Here is a 19,998-nt window from a genome sequence, read left to right on the forward strand (position 1 = left end):
ATACATGCGGACGTGCATTGTCCTGTTGGAACAGCAAGTTCCCTTGCCGGTCTAGGAATGGTAGAACGATGGGTTCGATGACGGTTTGGATGTACCGTGCACTATTCAGTGTCCCCTCGACGATCACCAGTGGTGTACGGCCAGTGTAGGAGATCGCTCCCCACACCATGATACCGGGTGTTGGTCCTGTGTGCCTCGGTTGTATGCAGTCCTGATTGTGGAGCTCACCTGCACGGCGCCAAACACGCATACGACCATCATTGGCACCAAGGCAGAAGCGACTCTCATCGCTGAAGACGACACGTCTCCATTCGTCCCTCCATTCACGCCTGTCGCGACACCACTGGAGGCGGGCTGCACGATGTTGGGGCGTGAGCGGAAGACGGCCTAACGGTGTGCGGGACCGTAGCCCAGCTTCATGGAGACGGTTTCGAATGGTCCTCGCCGATACCCCAGGAGCAACAGTGTCCCTAATTTGCTGGGAAGTGGCGGTGCGGTCCCCTACGGCACTGCGTAGGATCCTACGGTCTTGGCGTGCATCCGTGCGTCGCTGCGGTCCGGTCCCAGGTCGACGGGCACGTGCACCTTCCGCCGACCACTGGCGACAACATCGATGTACTGTGGAGACCTCACGCCCCACGTGTTGAGCAATTCGGCGGTACGTCCACCCGGCCTCCCGCATGCCCACTATACGCCCTCGCTCAAAGTCCGTTAACTGCACATACGGTTCACGTCCACGCTGTCGCGGCATGCTACCAGTGTTAAAGACTGCGATGGAGCTCCGTATGCCACGGCAAACTGGCTGATACTGACGGCGGCGGTGCACAAATGCTGCGCAGCTAACGCCATTCGACGGCCAACACCGCGGTTCCTGGTGTGTCCGCTGTGCCGTGCGTGTGATCATTGCTTGTACAGCCCTCTCGCAGTGTCCGGAGCAAGTATGGTGGGTCTGACACACCGGTGTCAATGTGTTCTTTTTTCCATTTCCAGGTGTGTAGGAGAGGGTGTGACGACCTTTCCGTAAAGCGTCCACAACGACTTTGGCAGAACTGAGGTGAAATTTGATGCCAAAGCTGAGCTGTGGCCTTTCTTTCGCACGTGGCGACACCTTTCTGTTTGAAGCGTCGTCGACCTCGCGGGTGACGTCACAGGGTGACACCCTTTCGCACCGTGGCAGAAAATGTTTGTAGGCACATTTGAGCCAAATTTCAAACTTACGCATTCTAACGATAGAAAATTACGGGATTTAGAAAAAGTGATTCTTATTTTTTGTGGCGCACTGTAGTAACTTAGTCGGTCGCTCGTGTCTGATGTGCTGTTGTTTTTGGTAACACACTCGTACATTTGACGGTGGAACGGGCAGATTTCTGTCAGCGCGCCGCCTTCCTAGGTGGAGACTACGGTGCCGCTTGGTTTCGCTACCCGAGTCTTATGTTGTGGCTGAACTACTCTAAGGTCTCGCGTACCAAATCTAGTGGGTTCGCATATACCATAGCAACAAGTGGATTCGGATATACCTTACCATTAAGTGAGCCTGGTTTCCTGGAAACACTAATTGTCTCAGCACGACACGCAGTACAGACACAAATAGCGTCCTTTGTTTTTTTTATGCTACAGAATATTATCAACGATTTTGTTGAGCAGAATTGTAAAAGATGTTAAAAATTTCTTGCAAGACTAAGAGGTAAACATTTTGAAAGACAGTCTATTGCTGACAACACATATTTTTGATACAGTTACTGATTAAAGATAAAGAGCATAATATGAGTATTTACACAATGTTCCTTTACATAAAAAGGACCATATGACAGTTTTCGCTGCTGAACATATAAAATGTAGAGGCTGGCTTAATGTAGCCTAAAAGTAAAGCAATCCAATAGGTATGTCCGTTAAAATGTTGGCAGTGTCAATGGTGTGCTTCTGAGAAGTGGTTGGGATATTGTAAATGAAGTGCAGGCTTCGGAAGGATGATGCAGTATCCCCATTTCCATTCAATCAATTGCTGGAAGCGATCTAGAGACACGAAAATATCGACAGTGGAATTCAGTAGTAATGAAAGGTTGCCATAAGTGGTAATGCTATGGAAATGAAATGGTGCTGATACACACCAACGAAAAGAAGGTGAAAACTTCAGAAGTCAGCATCATTCAATAGGCTGCGAAAATGTGGTAGTAGAACAGTTAAGGGAAGATGATGTGCATGCTGATGTTTTCAATGCAACCAACTGTACGCAGGTTAAGTAAGATTCAAGTCAGTGTAAGAAAAAGGCTAAATGGGAGTATGATTCACAACAAGCAATGAGTGACGCCTCGACTAAAATGAGAAAATACATGGAGGAGTAGCAGGAAACGACAGCTTGCCTAGCACTGATCTAAGATCTTGGTTGCCCTACTAAGTGAGTTCGCATGTACCCTAGTAAAATAGTTAACTGAGCCAGTTATTCTGCAGACATTAATTCTACTCCCATCTCCCCATACAAACTACATCCAGAGCCCTCTTAAGCCAAAAAAAAAATTGTCCATTACCACAATTCTTCCAGAAGTAAGAAGTAACTTATATTCTCAAGAAGAAAGCATCTAGCAGTGTGAGTGAAGGTATCTACTCTGGAACGTGGGTGATTATGAGTAACTTTTTACCTCTTAATGATGTGGACATAATGAAAACAATAACTCATTATGTGGTTAATTCACGGACATAAGAATATTCACTAATTTGAAACGAAAATTATTCAAGTACACTGAAAAAAGTCAAATTTGTAGTGGTATGTCTTCATATAATGATTATCCTAAAATGTGAACAAATTGAAATTATGAATTCTTCCAAGTCTGTTCATATTAAGAAAAAAAAGAAACTGAAATAAATTGGTTAATGTTAGGTATACATGAGGCGTGTAAAAAGAAAGTACTTATTCCCAAAATTTGGAGCTATAAGCTTGAAACTGTGCAAATTAGTAAGGCATGGAAATTCGTTGAAGGCGCTATAGAACGGAAACGAAATGTAATCGCTTCAAAATACGAGACAAATTTTGAAATGTCGCCAAAGGAATGAAATACAAACGAGATTCTGCTATAGAAATTGTCCAAACGTTCCCTGAAGGTATTGCGAATTTGATATACCTTCAATTACGTAATGTATAAAATCTTCTGAAGAACGGACTAAAATATAATTTAAAAAGTCATCAGAATTTACTGATGAAAGAACGACAGGAGAATCGAAGGTAGAAAATGATGTTAATAGCAAGACACATGAAAAGATTTTAAGATCTCTAAAAAGTAAGCAAATATTATGAAAAATGCAAAAATCTTGGGTTCACAAACGTCATGAGGATGAAGGGATCAGTAACGTAATAAGAAATAGGACCACGAAGATATTGTTAAAAAAGCAGATAGAGCTAATACAGCCATTCAAAACTAAGGTAGCAAATATATACGCTAAAGAGAATTTTTTACATTCAATAACAGAAAAGGAGGATCCAATTAAGAATTTTCATAATCTTCTAACAAGAACATAGATTACCTGAACTTTCTCTTTTCACAAAAACACAAGGTACACAAAGCGGAGAAAGATATTGACCCACTGTAAACAGTAAATGTAGCCCTACACATTTGTTAATTGAGGGTTGAATAAGAACTGGAAGGATCATTTCGCTTTCGCAAAATCATGGGATATAAAAAATAGGTCAAGCTTTGCTCATGACATTAATGTTGTGAGTATACCATAAGATGCCATCTTGACATCCCTGGATACTCTAAGGCTATATATAAACATTCTAAAAGACCTAATCATAGCTGTTATACAGTAAAATCCACTGACTCATTAGATTACGCCATTCATTGAAATCATAGAACTGATGAAATGTTGCAGTTCATATTGTCATATAATTATTTTATGTTTAGTAGTAAATGTTATTAAAATGATGGTCTCGCATGGAGAACCCCTCAGCGAAGAGAAGTCTGAAATTTATGTGAAACATCTCGAAAAAAAAAAATTCTTCAGGGAAAATAGAGATCCAGATAGCAAGAGGTGCACCAGTGACTCCAATACGCTACGGAAAGGCGACACGTCACATGTATGAGAAATAAGATACACGTTAAGTGGAGTGCACATTTAAGTACAATTTACAATAGATCTCAATGTGGAATGGAAGATAGATTATGCAGGGCTATTTGTAGAGTTACCAGTAAATTTTACCTATGATCGAAAAACAACATGCACAGACATTATAAATCCACTTTCACATCATCTGTCTTCACATAGTTGTGCCTTTCTCTACATGATTATACCGAAAATTTGATTACTCGCTTCGAATGGTGCCTAAATCAGCAGATAGCACTTGCTAATAGTTAAGACACACCGGTTGTAATAACATGCACAGTGAAATCAGAAGTGGATTCACCAGTACTTTTGAACAATATAAAATAAATGTAAATAAATACAGATTATTTTCAATGACATACATCCGTTCTGTGTCATGTAAAATGGAACACCATACACAGAAAAATAATATAAGAATGACCTTCGAAATGACTTGTAGTCAGACATTAAAAGCACAACATAATGTTATAACACAAAGAGAAAAGTTCTCAGAAACTAAGGTGTGTAAAAGCGTATGTGAAGACTGAAAGACAAAATACGTATGGAAGACTGGTAGATCAGGCTTTCGTTTTTAGTGTAGAGGGTGTGATTGTGCTGTGGTGAATGATGGTGGGCAAGGTTAAGTCAAAAGCTTCTCAATTAGAGTAGAATCCCTTAATTTCTTACGATGAGTTCATATCAGTAGCTCAAGCCCACATTTTGTGTGCTTTGGATGGCAGGCATTGAGCCACAGACATCGACAGAGAGGTTTCGTCCTGAAAACGCCTGTAGCTGCGATGCCTAACACAACCCAGACGTTGTGCGATCTTGGATGGCAGACATACCCCGCCGGTGGCCACGCTACTGCAAAAACTGACGTGCCACGCTCGTACGGCTAGGCCAGGTGTGGGAGACGCTGGCAGCCAGTACCTACAGTGGCGGGTGACTGGAGTGTAGATGTACCAGAAGTGAACGACATTCTTATATCTAATAGTCAAACTCTGTCATTGACGGACGATCAGTGGCTCGCTTGCTGGGAGGGCTTCAGCCTATCATAGTTGGATCCGCATGGTGGGGAGACGTGTCGGAACGACTATGGGGTGGTAGCATTCCCACGGTTGAATCAGTCTCACTGTGACAGATGCCAGCTGGGTGACTCGCCAATTCGATAACCTGCCCTGCCGGACAGCAAAATACTTGTATCAGCCAAAGCAGGTGTTTCGTAGTGTCGCTGTGATAAATACCACGGACGCCACGCTGTGAAGTGTTCATGCTTACTGTAACTGGCTGGGCACTGATTGGCAAGTGGGCGGCACTACCTAGCGGGTTCTATGGCGTAATGCGGTGCCGGCGTATTGCAGCAAGCGTCCTTTACATGGGCATAGGCTCGCGTCGATAAGCAAGCAACATACGGACAACAGCAACAAATCGGTATTGAAGCTTTACCTTAGTCAAGGAAAACATAGTATGATGCAGTTTCGTCAGAGAAAGACAGGGCTGTGCACCGTGGCTGTTGTATGAAATAGACTGTTCATAGGTTACAGCAAACAGCCAAAAATTCACTTTAGGTTATTTCATTTAACAAGTACTGTAACCGGTTTCGATTTTCATTCAATTCATCATCAGACAGTTTTTTCATGCTTTCATCAGAACAAATTATACATCGGTTTCCTACGAGTTGCTCCAGGATGAGCATTAATTCACAATTATAAACGTGTAATCAAACACGTGCGCGAGATATTTGTGTTGGGATGCAACTCACATGAAATGTAAATTTACTAGGTACGTGAGTGTCAAAGATGTTCTAATGCAGTGATACAAAGTCGTGGTATTTTTTGCCATATCCTTGTATCATTGTTCTGCAGCATCTTTGATACTCATGTACAGCATCGCGGAGTGGCCGCGTGGTTTAAGGCGCCGTGTCACGGACTACGTGGCCTCTCCCTCCGGAGGTCAGAGTCCTTTCTCGGGCATGGTTGTGTGTATTGTCCTTAGCATAAGTTAGTTTAAGTTAGTTTAAGTATGTGTAAGTCTAGGGACCGATGACCTCAGCAGTTGGGTCCCTTAGGAATATACACACATTTGAACACTCATTTACCTTGCGCAGTGTGTATTTGTTTTCGTATATTGTGAATTAGAATATGTGATGCACACTGAAAATTTGTTTCGTGTCTGAACGAAAGTGGTTTACAATCCAGTGCAACGTGTGTGACTGTGAATATAAAAACGTCCTTGATAGCGCATTTCATTTGGTTACACGTTAATAATTTTGAATGGTTGTTTATCCAACTCACGTGAGATCAACGTATAATTTATTTTGAAGAAAGCATTAAAAAAACCGTCTGATGATGAAGTGTGAAAAATTCGAACCTGCTTACGAAACTTTTTAAATAATGTAACCTAAAACAAATTTGTGGGTGGTTGCTGTACGGCATCAGCAATTTGAAACAAAGTATTACTAGCAGGAACGAAAATTTAAAAATCCTGTTCACAGTACGTAAACTGGGCACATGATGCCATCAATAAACTATACACTTCCGTTTCCTAAAGGAAAAGACTCGCATATAGTGTTAAATGAACACGGTGGTTCGCACAAGTAGCTTATTTTTAATATTTTTGACGACATTTTATAAAACGTACTATCCCACCTGTCATCTACTGCTGCATGTAAACGCCATGTGTGCATGACCGGTCGAGTTCGCCTGGTGCCTGTGCATGCTATCTACACGAGATCGAAACAGAGTTGTACGCCAGGATCTCTATGACCCCTGATAATCAAAAGCAAATCATATACATCATAGAACTCCCTGAAAGTGTTCAATATTTCCTTTTATCAGTAATATTTCTGTGTAACGTACTTCTCTTTAAATACGTAAATTGTAAAACATGTTTAAAATTTGAATTTAAAATGTGTTGTCTTATGAGTGGACTGTGATATCATTTTACGTAATGTACCTGCTTGTGACAGATGCACCTCATCTGTGTCAGAACATAGGTTAATGTAGACTTTTTAATGCAGTTTTACATATACCAACTGAAATACGTATATAAAATATATATGCGATTTTAAACATTTATTGAAAAATGTTTCAGTTATGTATGTCGACAGAATGTGAATGGATAGTCAATAGCATAGTAAGAGTTTAACTTTTATGTACTTGACCCTCTTCATGTATATTAATTGAGAACATGGCTTCCGCATTGATTGGACGGAACCACAGCACTTATTTTACGGTGTAGCATCACTTTATTTTATGGTAACTTGATTTTAATGCAACCTCCGTAACTTCTCGGTTAATGTTTCAGCTTACATTCTAATGTTAATTGGAAAGGCATTTTCCAGTCTTCTGTAGAAGTGGAAGCACTGTAAACGAGCACCATTGGAAAGCCAACTCTGGGTTGCTATAGTGAACTGGGGAATCGATTATCGTCATTTGGGTGTTTCAATAGTGCTGGCCGGAGAGCAACATTAGGGCAGCAAGTGTGACCTATGAATTCTGCTTGATGAACAAGTAGATGCATTGTTGTCTCACATTGCCACAACATATCTCCCTCATCACTCCAAGTGTTCCGTATCAAATGTGACGAGATCTACAATTCTAGCAATGACTTACTCATTGACGAAATGTAGCAGTAAAGTAAAAATCCACACATCCATTTTCAGAGCGTCTTTTCGTATTTACTGTTTCAAAGTCACGTGTTTCGCTTAATCTACTTGCCATACCGGCAGGATCACTTCAACATCTGAATTAAATGTGACAAAAGTCCAGAAGTCAACAGTTTTATCTTAAAACTATTTGTTGCATAAAATTACATGCATTGATTTCGAAGGCAATTATGTTTCGATTTTTTTATTTCCAGGCTAAGAAATAACCTGAAGTTTTTAAAAATTTGTTGTTGGAGTTTCTTTTCTCAGGGTCCTTTCAGGTACTGCTGGAAGATTCTCTGGTCGATGTTCTGAATGTTGGCGTTCTGGAGAATTGGATTGGTGTAACAGCACTAGTATACATGGAGAAAGAACTCTATACCCATAAAATTAGCTATATCAGATTTCAAGTGACAAATTGAAGTTCTCCGTTATATTGTAAGATGCAACCAGAAGTAGCGCCTGTAACGTATCATCCGTTGGAAAGTTGACATAGGTTGAAGTGACGCATATTGTGCTGCGGAAGTCACGGTATGTAACCTGTTGTGGAAGTCACGGAATGAAACGTTCAGTTAAAGTAACTGCAAATCTATTCCTCATAAACCATGAACCTTTGTGGTGTGGCTTGCGTGCTTCGGCGATACAGATCGATTTATCGTAGGTGCAACCATAAACTGTTGAGAGGCCAGACAGACGTCTGGTTCCTGAAGAGGGGCCAGAGCCTTTTGATTAGTTGCAGTGAAACAAAGACTGATTGATTTGGTCTTGTAACATCAACCAAACATGCTTTGCTGTGCTGGTATTATAAACAGCTGAAAGCACGGGAAACTACAGCCGAATTTTTCCTTAGTGCATGCAGCTCTACTTTCTGGTTAAATAATGATGACATCCTATTGGATAAAATATTATGGAGGTAAAATAGTCTCTCATTCGGATCATCAGGAGGGAACCACTTAGGATGATGTCGTCATCAAGAGAAACAAAACTGGAGTTCTACAGGTAGGAGCGTGGAACGTTAGGTCGCTTATTCAGGCGGGTAGATTAGAAAATTTAAAAAAAAAGGAAACGGATGGATTTAAGTTTGATGTAGTGGGAATTAATGAAGTTATGTGGCAGGACTTTTAATCAGGTGAATACACAGTTTTAAATACAAAATACAATAGGACTAATACAGGAGTAGGTTCAATAAGGAATAACAAAATAGAAATGTGGGTAAGATACTATGAACAGCAAAGCGAACGCATTTTCAAAGCCAAGTTGGATACTAAGCCCGTAACCACCACTACAGTACAATTTTATATGCCATCTTATTTTGAAGGTGATGAAGAGATTAAAGAAATGTGTAATAAGACAAAGTAAATTATTCAGACAGTTAAGGGAGACGAAAACTTTATTATGAGTAGTGACTTGAACTAGACAGTAGGGAAAGGAAGGGTAGGAAAAATAGTAGGTGAACATGGTCTGGGAGATAAAAATGAAAGAGGAAGGCACCTGGTAGAATTCTGCACAGAGCATAATTTAATCATTGCTAACACTTAGTTTAAGAATCATGAAATACGATTGCATATGTAGAAAAGATCTGGAGACACCGGAAGTTTCAGACTGATTGTACAACGAAAACAGATAGATTTCGGAACCAGTTTTTAAATTTTAAAACATTTCCAAATGGAGATTTGGATCCTAACAACAATTTATTGCATGTAAGCATCCTACCTGATCACCTGCATCCATTCATATCCACTGTGCATTCCGATGGACTTGGGCAATTCCAGAAGGACAATGCGAAACCCCACACGTCCAGAATTGCTACAGAGTGGCTGCAGGGACACTATTCTACTTTAAACACTTCCGTTGGCATCAAACTCCCCAGGCATGAACATTATTAAGCGTATCTGGGATGCGACGTGCTGTTCAAAAGAGATCTCCGCCCTCGCATAGTCTTACGGATGTATGGACAGATCTGCAGGATTCGTGATGTCGGTGCCCTTCAGCACTACGTCAGACATTAGTCGAGGCCATGCCACGTCGTGTTGCAGCACTTCCGCGTGCTCTCGGGGGCCCTACACCAAGTTATGCAGGTGTAACAGTTTCTTTGGCTCTTCAGTGTATGTTCCTAAGTGGCCACCACGAGTTGAATTATGAATATGTTTAAACACTGGCGAAATTAACTCTACAGGTAAACGAATCTTGTCCTGGCATGTGCTGCAGCGCAAGAGTCCATTCCGGAGAGAATATCCTGTTACTTTGGCTCCTTCCTTAATCTGTTGTTTAATTTGAACTAACCTACAATCACTCTTCTGTTGCCTTGCTAAGCAACTTCCCCAAGGTCATCGACATCAATCCTTTGTGGTATTCGAACTTCCGAGTTTCTCTTGCAACATTCGACGAAGCAAATAGGCAATTCGGTTATAGGTGACCTTGATGTGTTTTACCTGGAATCTGAAGACCGAAATTCAAGTGGCCCATTGGGCTACCCTCTGGTTTTTCCACGACATACCAGCAATCATGTAAGTGCCTGCTTACCAGTTCCAAATTCGAACACTATATGCTCCAAATCGAAAAGGATCTTTATCCAGTCAAACAATATGACAAGAGCCTTCAACTCATACATGGAGTATTTCTTTCCAGGTATTGAGAAGGACCTCGGGCATAAGCTACAGTCCTCCTTTCTCTCTCAATTTCCTACAATAATATGGCGCCGACACTGAACTGGAAGTGGCTACTTCTAATACAAATTCCCGTTCAGTTTCAGGAACGACCAAGACTGTCACTTTAGTTAAAGCGTCTTTTAACCCGTCGAATGCGGCCTATTGCATGTCCGTACACTTAGGCGGTTCTCGCTTATGTCCTAATTGGTTTAAAGATTCAGCCAAGTGCGCAAAACTGTACACGTACTTTCGGAAAAAGTGCTTTTCCCTTTTTAAGAACTTGACGTAAGGACTGGTGAATCACTTGATATGTTTGGGGTCTATTCCCATTCCAATAGGGGAAACAATGTGCCAAGAAAAATATCTGTCTGCAGGCTAAAACTATTTTAACCGTCTTCACTGTTAGGGCTGCTAGCGACAATGACTTCTGAGTCACCCGATACGGAATCCAACGGTCTGGATAACACTGCGGCACCAGTTGCCAGACTGAATGGAGACCTATTTTGTGCAGACAAGTTCGAGCCGGTGTTAAATGCTGTCAGTGTTTCAGAGTACTCACCCAAAGGTACATGATGGTAGCCGTGGTTTAAATCAAAGAAGGTAAGAACTGCTATGCAGGTCTTGTAGGGGAACTGACCCATGACAACTTTTAGGTTTAACAGGTGATAATCAACAATAGGTCGATACCCCTTCCAATAAAGTTTAGAATGAATAAAACTGGGAAATCATGTGGGACATTCACGGCCTCGAAACCCTTTTGGCCAGTTTCTGATCAATTACTTTTCAGTTCCGCTTCTCATGGGTAGATAATGTGCAGCGTGATACCAGTAGAGAAACCTGATAGGATAACTGAGTTTCATACTTCTTTTATTCAGTACCTCAGGCTTAGCTGTTGGAACTTCCGGGAATTCAGTCAATAACTTTAGCAGCTAATACGCTTGCTCCTTTTCTAAATGACCTCCATTAAATTGTGATTTTTTGGCCTTAACGTTATACAGAGTGAGTCACTAACTATTCACCAAGAATAACTCCGAAAATATGATAGGAGCTGAAACATTTGTGGGACAAAAGTTGCGTGGAACAACGGGGGCCATATTTTGACGTTAGTTTTTTGTTGCTAGATAAGGTTGCTTCAGAGATATGAAGGTCAATTTTTTTTAATGGGATGCTATAATTTGGTACTTATTTTCTGACAGCGGCTATCGAGACAAATCCAATGAGGTGTAGCAGTAAGCTCTTTGAAGGTCAACGAAGACCACAAAGTTGGCATGAACGCCCATTTACAGAGGGTGTTCCAAGTGACGACCATTGGTATGAATGCAGTGCTGCAATCTTCTTATCATGGATTGAGTGGTATTGCTTATCACATCGGCACTTATCGAAGCACATGCTCTGACCACTCTCTCTCGCATGTCTTGCGGTACAGTTGGAACGTCTTTGTAACCAATGTCTTTTACGAATCCCCACAAGAAAAATTCCAGAGGCGTCAAGTCTGGCGAACGAGCCGGCCACGACACAACTCTCTGCGGCCAATGCAGCGATTTGGGAATTGTCTCTGCAACTCATTTCTGCCGCGCCGGATTAGCCGAGCGGTCTCGGGCGCTGCAGTCATGGACTGCGCGGCTGGTACCGGCGGAGGTTCGAGTCCTCCCTCGGGCATGGGTATATGTGTTTGCCCTTAGGATAATTTAGGTTAAGTAGTGTGTATGCTTAGGGACTGATGACCTTAGCAGTTAAGTACCATTAGATTTCACACACATTTGAACATTTTTATAACTCATTTCTAGCCATCATCGAAAAATGTGCCGGACACCCATCGTCTTGATACCACATTCTGTCGTTGTTACTAAAGGTATTTCTTCCAATAACAGTCCTAATGTTTCTTGTAGGAATGTGGCGTGGTTCCTACCATTAAGAATTTCTTCTATGAAATAGGTGCCTATAATTCTGTCCTCCAGAATCCCACACCCTACATTCACCGATCACGGTTTTTGGAGTGCAACTTTGCCGCAGCGTATACGGATTTTCACTTGCCGAAGAATGCACGTTATGCAGACTGACATTTCCATGGTTCGTGATAGTAGCCTCGTCACTAAATAAAATGAAATTAATAAATGTGTCATCCTTTTGAATCTGAAGTTGATCCCATCGGCAGAATTGCATGTGACGCATACAATCAATACTAGTCAATTCTTGGTGGAGACAACACTACTCTGGCTCATGTCAGATTCCCTTGCGATTTGACCACAGTGGCAAGAGTACCAATTTCAGTTTCCTCGTTGGTAGCTTTCCTTTGCCGGATATGTTTCCGACGCGTTAAAGATCCAGTTGTTCTCAATTTATCATACACATATTTATATATACTACGTGTAGGGTGAGTACGTGGAGGATATCTTTTAGCGTATAAGTCTCTAGATCTCACTGAATGTTGTTGGAATTCTCCGCAAATGAGAAGGGATACATCATTCACATTAGCTTGATTCAAGGATACTAGTCATACTAGTCTTAGCGTTCCTATTAGTGTTGTATTGCGAAAGCGTCAGTGGTGTTTACATGTCAATGGCACGTTAGATGGATACGCTGTATCGGCGAATATTTACTGTTTGCACGATATACGAGAGAGAATTGTCAGAGCATGTGCTTCGATAAGAGCCGCAGTGATAAGGAATACCACTCAGTCCATGGTAAGAAGATTGCAGCACTGTATTGATACCAATAGTCATCACTTCGAACACCTTCTGTAAATGGACGTTCATGTCATCTTTTTGCCCGTTTGCCTTCAAAGAACTTACTGTTACACATCATTGGATTCGTCTCGATAGCCGCTGTCAGAAAATAAGTTTCAAACTGTAGCATCCTATTAAAAACAAACAAAGTTGACCTTCATATCTCTGACGCGACCCCACCTAATAACAAAAAGCCAACATCATAATATGGCCTCTGTTTTTCCATGCAACAGTTATCTCACAAACTTTTCAGCTAGTATCATACTTTCAGAGTTATTCTAGGTGGCAATAGTTAGTGACTCACCGTGTATAGAATGTTATGGGTGTAGATGCAGATATTGTGACCTTTGGTACCTTAACGCGTACCCACTTAAGTGGTTTTTCTCTGCTTCTAACAGTCTTCCCGCAGACACGTCACATAGTTTACTACATGGTGTTCTCTGCACACCACTAAGTGCTCTATGCCTGACAGTATTGACTCCCCGTTTTGCGTCCATGAGTCCACAGTTCAACGCTTGACCTGCTGCTCAGGGTGAAGTCAGCAGTAATGGCTTGCTCTTGGTGTTTAGTACTCTTTCCTCAGCACCAATAAAGATACCTTCACTTATACCCCTAAATCCCTGTATGCATATCTCGGCGGGCCATGCTTCAGAATCTGAACATTCTTTCTGGCTGAAATCGAAGCACGGAAGTCTTATCTCGGTCGAGAACGCACTCTGTTATCTGTAAGAAATCACAACCTAACAGTCCCCCTGTTGACAATCCTAGTATGACAATGAAATCATTGGCCACGTGACATGATGAATGCCTAGTGTAATTGTCGCTGTTTTTAGAAGTATTGAATAACACACGGCTACTATGACAGCTGACGTGAGGTAATGCGGTGTGCCAGAGCTTCTAAAAAGGCACTTAATCAGAATATCGGCGAACTAAAAACGGAAGTAGAACTCGTAGATAGGGAAGTAGTAATGACAAAATGGTTGCAATCCGTAGATGATAGTGGTTGGGAAGCACGAGGGAAAGTAACAGAACTATAGGAGGCCATGCGGCAGGCTGTAAAGTGTCAGCTAGGGGTAAACTTGTCGGCGGTATTTAGAGGGTCTAAGGAAAGTACAGAAGAAATTTACGCTGGAGCTGGGCTTGGTTTTAGAACCCGAGCAAAAGAATTACCTTTTTAGCCACAGTATTAGTGAGAACTGATGGTGCGAAACTTTACATTTTCGTTTCTATGCCAGTAGCAGGGAAACAAGCACGTTACGAGTGCTACATAGTTCGTGGATATCCTGTCCAGTGGGTGACAGTGAAGACTTTTGTAAAAATAAAACGCAGCGACTATTATTAATTGCAGAAGACAAGGGAATATATGTAGAAATGGAGGAGTCAAAGTTTCAAAAATGCCGCCGGGGGGATATCACAGTCAATGGGGAAAAAGGAGGTACGAGAATACTATAAGAGACGGCAAGGCCGGAATAGTACTTTCAGTAGGTCGAATCGCATTGGTTATACTCTACTTTTGACAAATGGTAGTAGTGCCTAGTTGTTTCGATAAGGGGAAGCTTATGTCAGCAAAGGGGCTAGAATTGAAAGGGAGTGGTTTGTTATTAAATGGAACAGCGTGCGAGATAATAGGGCATACTTTCCATCTGCCCATCGTGATTTCAAGGATAACTCACCTGAATACTTCGCAGCCTCATTTGTATTGGCCAGAGGAGCCCATGGAAGTGCTACCTGCCACAGATCAGTTTCAGTCAAACTCTTGGGCCCGAATGAATGCAGTGTAGAAAAACTTTTCTGAACCAGAAGAAGGGACGAGTCAACCTGGGAAGCTTATTGCAGTATGTACATTTATATTGGGAAAATCAGCACCGGAAAGAGACAACACAGCACAGACTCAGTCAACATCTGATCTGCCCGATTTACGATCCTTTCTTAACTGCAGTAATTTATGAACAGGGAAGAACCGCTGATACAATTTAATATCTAACAAACAAACATTACTACCTGAATCCACCAACATGCACACTGGTTTATTATTCCGACCCGCACACACAAATGGGAAGAAAACTCATGACACTTCTGCAGCCTTATTCCAACCTATCAATAGGCGATGGAAATATTTTGTCTGAGCTGTCGTCCTCTGCCGTCATCTCCGTCTGGGGGACCTGAAATCTCATACTGGATGACTGACACGATTGCCCTTCCCACCCCTGAGGTTGAACTTCTATGTTCAATGATTCGGCTTTATTTTGCCCAACTACACGCTTCTCATCACAAAACCGAATATTCTCGATTAGGAATGCTATTTTATCGAGATCCTCTAAACTCTCTTCTTTAGTAACACAATTGAGGTGAGAGCAATTTTCTGGTCGCATTCCTTACAAGATGTGGCTAATCACTCCGTCCAATCTAGACACACCGCCATAACTACTCTCCTAACATTATTCTTGTAGTGCACATGGGTCTTATTCGTACCTTATACTCAGTAGCAATGTCTGATAGTCAAATCATTCCTCAATCTACTCGAAAGCTCTGCAACAAGTTTTTGCAGAATTCACCGAAAGAATCATATATGTCAAAATCTCACTAATTACCAATGTTAACCTTCCTTTGGCTGAAGGACAGACAAGTTGAGTGACTGTACGGTGATCAACATGCAATGCCCTACCTTAAACATCCAACCACACAGACAACCACAACACCTGCAGTATTTGTTCATTAGTATCTGTGGCCAGTCACGCAGTCTTAGACAAACAGGAAACAGATGTCTTGGCAATTCTCCAAACTTCTTTTCGTCTTTCACCATCACCTACCCCGAAGTGTTTCAAGGGTACCTCTTGACCGACTATTTCAAAAAGCAAACCAATACCTGGTCTAAAGTTACTTAAAAAAATGGCTCTTAGCACTATGAGACTCAACATCTGAGGTCATCAGTCCCCTAGAATTTAGAACTACTTAAACGTAACTAACCTAAGGACATCACACACATCCATGCCCGAGGCAGGATTCGAACCTGCGACTGTAGCGGTCGGGCGGTTCCAGACTGAAGCGCCTAGAACCGCTCGGCCACATCGGCCGGCAAAGTTACTTCCGCAACGAAGAACTGAATATTCTTCTCACTCAAATCATCAATATCTGGATTCAGTTAGGACTCCATATTCACCTTATACATATCCTGAGTTCTATTAACAAAATCAGACTGAATTCTAAAAATCTGAGTACGATTTGTGATCCTAACTTCTAACAGTTCTATATTCGCAAGCACGCTGAAGAACCAGCAATCACACGCGGAGATAAAAGCTGTTATTACGAGAAGGTGATGCACTATACCGCGTAAAAATCGGCCCAGATCAGCCACGCTGCTCTACATTGGCATGATTCGAATTGCTGACTCATACCGCAATTCTACTCAATACTCGTCTCTGATCCAGGACCCCATCTATTAAAAGTCTCGAAAATACAAACAGAGCAGTATCCACAAATATATACAATCCTGTGACTTTTCAGGCTTACCCGACAGATATGTTGCAAATACATTTCTCGGGTTTGCGCAGGATCGTATTGTGTAAATCGCACAATGTTTCATCGATGCAGCTGCTCGACATCTTCAGGTGGTGGTGCTAGTTACAGCTAACACTGCTGCAAGACGCGGCTAATTATAATCGCGCGGCGGAGTCGAAATTTATCAGCCCCAGAGCGTGCGCGGGAAGACGCTAGTAGTTGGAGGAAAGTGGCGATCCTACTCGAGTGCCCCCTGCTAGGAGCCGCAGAAACGCCATCCGTGCGTTCGCTATAGACGATGACTGTGCTCCCTGACGCTCCTGTGGTTGAAAGCTGAAGTCAATCTCAGAAGTGCGTTGCGTTGCGTCATGAATCGGAAGTTCTTGTTACATACAGTCCTCCCCACCTATACTGTTGTGGATTGGCAAGACAGCCAACCCACTATGAGGAAGCCGAAAGGCACGCGTTTAAGCTCACGCAGGCTGGCGTGAGGTCTGGAACAGGACAAGGCAATTATACTAGCAAAAAACGTACGTAGCTGCTGGAATACTTAACTTTAATCCATAATTGGTGAACATCGCTCTTGACGGTACATGTTTTACAGCATCAATAGTAACTGGTAATGGCGCCTTGCAAGGTCGTAGCAAATGACGTAGATGAAGGCTATGCTAACTATCGTCTCGGCAAATGAGAGCGTAATTTGTCAGTGAACCATCGCTAGCAAAGTCGGCTGTACAACTGGGACGAGTGCTAGGAAGACACTCTAGACCTGCCGTGTGGCGGCGCTTGGTCTGCAATCACTGATAGTGGCGACACGCTGGTCCGACGTATACTAACGGACCGTGGCCGATTTAAAGACTACCACCTAGCAAGTGTGGTGTCTGGCGGTGACACCACATATACACTCCATCAGAACCCGAACACTCGCACACTCAGAAATCACGCTCACTCCTTGGATGGTAGAGAGCTAGGTGTCACAGTGGTAACCCGATGAACTCTAATAAAACCCATAACACTTTATACAGCCGCATTAAAATATTCAATAAATCCTGGTTGTGGAAACAGCTTTAATCCCTTCTTTTACAGTACAAAATGTATAGAGTAGACGATAGGAAGTAATTTTGATCAAAATTAATTTAATTAGAAACAACTCCATATTAAAACGAATCATGAAACTCCGTTTAAAAACCTTAAAGTGTTTAAATCCTTCTTCAGCCAATGAAACTTGTAATATTCAATGTGATGCATGAATCTTACAACAATAACTTTCAAAGTTCAACAACGTTTACAATTGTAATTTCCTGAACCTATGACCATGCAAACTCTGCTATACAAAGTAAAGGCCCCAGCTGCTACAAAGTTGCCAGGAACCACCTCCGTTTAATAGAACATACGCCACGGCCTCCACATAACTGCTTCTAGTTTCAAGGCTTCCGCAAAACAATTAATAAGCCACCAGTAACGAAATACATACATTTAAGCACAAAAAATGAACAAAAAAGTACGATAAAAATATCAGTCCAAGCGTCAACAGCCGAACTCATTTAAAACTTGAAGACATTCTTCAAATCATGACACAACTCCCACAGCTAAATGTGCTACCGAACTTTAAAGTATTTTGCTTGACAAAGGTTTCTAACGTATCGGGAAACTTACAAGCGAGGAACAATGAAGTACCGATTAATTGTACTGTAACATAATCGCTACGTCAGTCACCCATCACTCGGGTAGGAATTACACAGCCATAGTTGGTAAAAGGCAACAGTTCCTTTCGCGCAGTGCAACGGAATGTATGTTTATTCTAAACACTGGTTAGATTGTGCAACGCTCTAAGTAACCTCTTAGTAAACTATAATACGACCGATTGCAAACCAGGATGAGATGCACTGATAGGCTACCTAGAACGAAATGGTTAACTTCTTAAAGAAATTTAGTAAAGGCGGATGCTTACACAGACGTAGTCTAATATAGAAGTAACCACATTATGAAGGAATGCAATTCTGAATATACAGCCAAAGTGTCGTGTCGTTCTCATCCTGCCAAGGCTCACAACTATACAGGTAAATTCGTCCACTATGCTGCTGGCTAGTGATCCCTCTCGAAGAATTCGCGCCCCGTGACGGGAGACTGAGCCCTGTTGTTTACTGCGAGCTATCAGCTGCACTCCACGCTACAATGGATTGTCGTGCACTAGACCAAACCAAGAAATGCAGTCGAGCGTTCTTCCCAAGAATACGACGCTCGCGTTGTTTGCACGCCCTAGGCGCTACCACCTGCTACCGCTCTCACAGCACTGTCCCTAGAGACAACTAGCCGAGCACGAGCGCCTTTGTATCCACACACTATCCGCCTGCCCATGGTGCCAATCACCAAAGATCCTACTTATCGACAGAGAGCAAAGATCGTAAGCGTGATGGATAAACCGCTCACCATGGCTTTTACAGATGTCTACAGCTAGTTTGAAACAACTGGTACCGAGATACAATGGCAACGTTATACATTAGTCTCTGCCGACTTATTTCGTCAACTGCACTCATATTTTGGAACCATATCGAAAATATACAGATATGAACCTATCGGTTACGATAGTAACAAGTTCAACTAACAGCAAATTTACATAGTATGACACATAATAAAAATTATTTTTTCATTGTGCGACATATCCCGTAAATTTGCTGATAGTAGGACGTGTTACTCTCGTAACCGATTGATTCATATGACACAACTGTTAATATCGAACCAAATCTGTTATTTAAAAAATTAATGCACTCAAGAAGTAAAATAAAACTATTTTATTTGATGATAAGCATGTAATATATTTATGGTATCGACTGCGTGAACGTCCTACATTTAGTAGGTTGTAAAATCTTTGTCTGGAACCGCAAGACCGCTACGGTCGCAGGTTCGAATCCTGCCTCGGGCATGGATGTTTGTGATGTCCTTAGGTTAGTTAAGTTTAACTAGTTCTAAGTTCTAGGGGACTAATGACCTCAGAAGTTGAGTCCCATAGTGCTCAGAGCCATTTGAACCATTTTTTTGTAAAATCTTTTCATTACTTTTTTGGGCTGTAAACGAAAGTTTAGAAAGCGTTGGAAATTTGTTGAAAGTAACTAAGTCCACTCTTTATCAGACACTGGATGAATAGTGCGTGGCTAATTTGCAATCCATTGTACGAAGAGCTGGCTTCTCAAGCTCTTTAACCTCATGACGTCATATCTTAGTATGTGTCGTATATCGACAAAATTTAGAACGTAGAATCAGACTTGATTTTTTGTTCATAATTTATTGTGACTAGAGTCAGTAGTAAAGAAACGATAAATGCTTGATGCTGACGTTCTATTACGTGAAAAGCAGAAATGTTGTAGACAACAAACTTACTTCCATTCGTTATTTTGTGAGGGATCTC

The 19,998-nt window shown here is 41.9% G+C and overlaps 1 protein-coding gene across 1 annotated transcript in view; it reads left to right on the forward strand.

Moving 5' to 3' along the window:
• LOC126094967 (odorant receptor Or2-like) overlaps positions 1–19,998 on the forward strand; it is a 50,695-nt gene that overhangs the window by 22,614 nt on the left and 8,083 nt on the right. The gene's annotated exons all lie outside the window — the stretch shown is intronic.

The sequence above is a fragment of the Schistocerca cancellata genome, chromosome 8 (genome assembly GCF_023864275.1).
Source record: "Schistocerca cancellata isolate TAMUIC-IGC-003103 chromosome 8, iqSchCanc2.1, whole genome shotgun sequence".
Taxonomy (NCBI): Eukaryota; Metazoa; Arthropoda; class Insecta; order Orthoptera; family Acrididae; genus Schistocerca; species Schistocerca cancellata.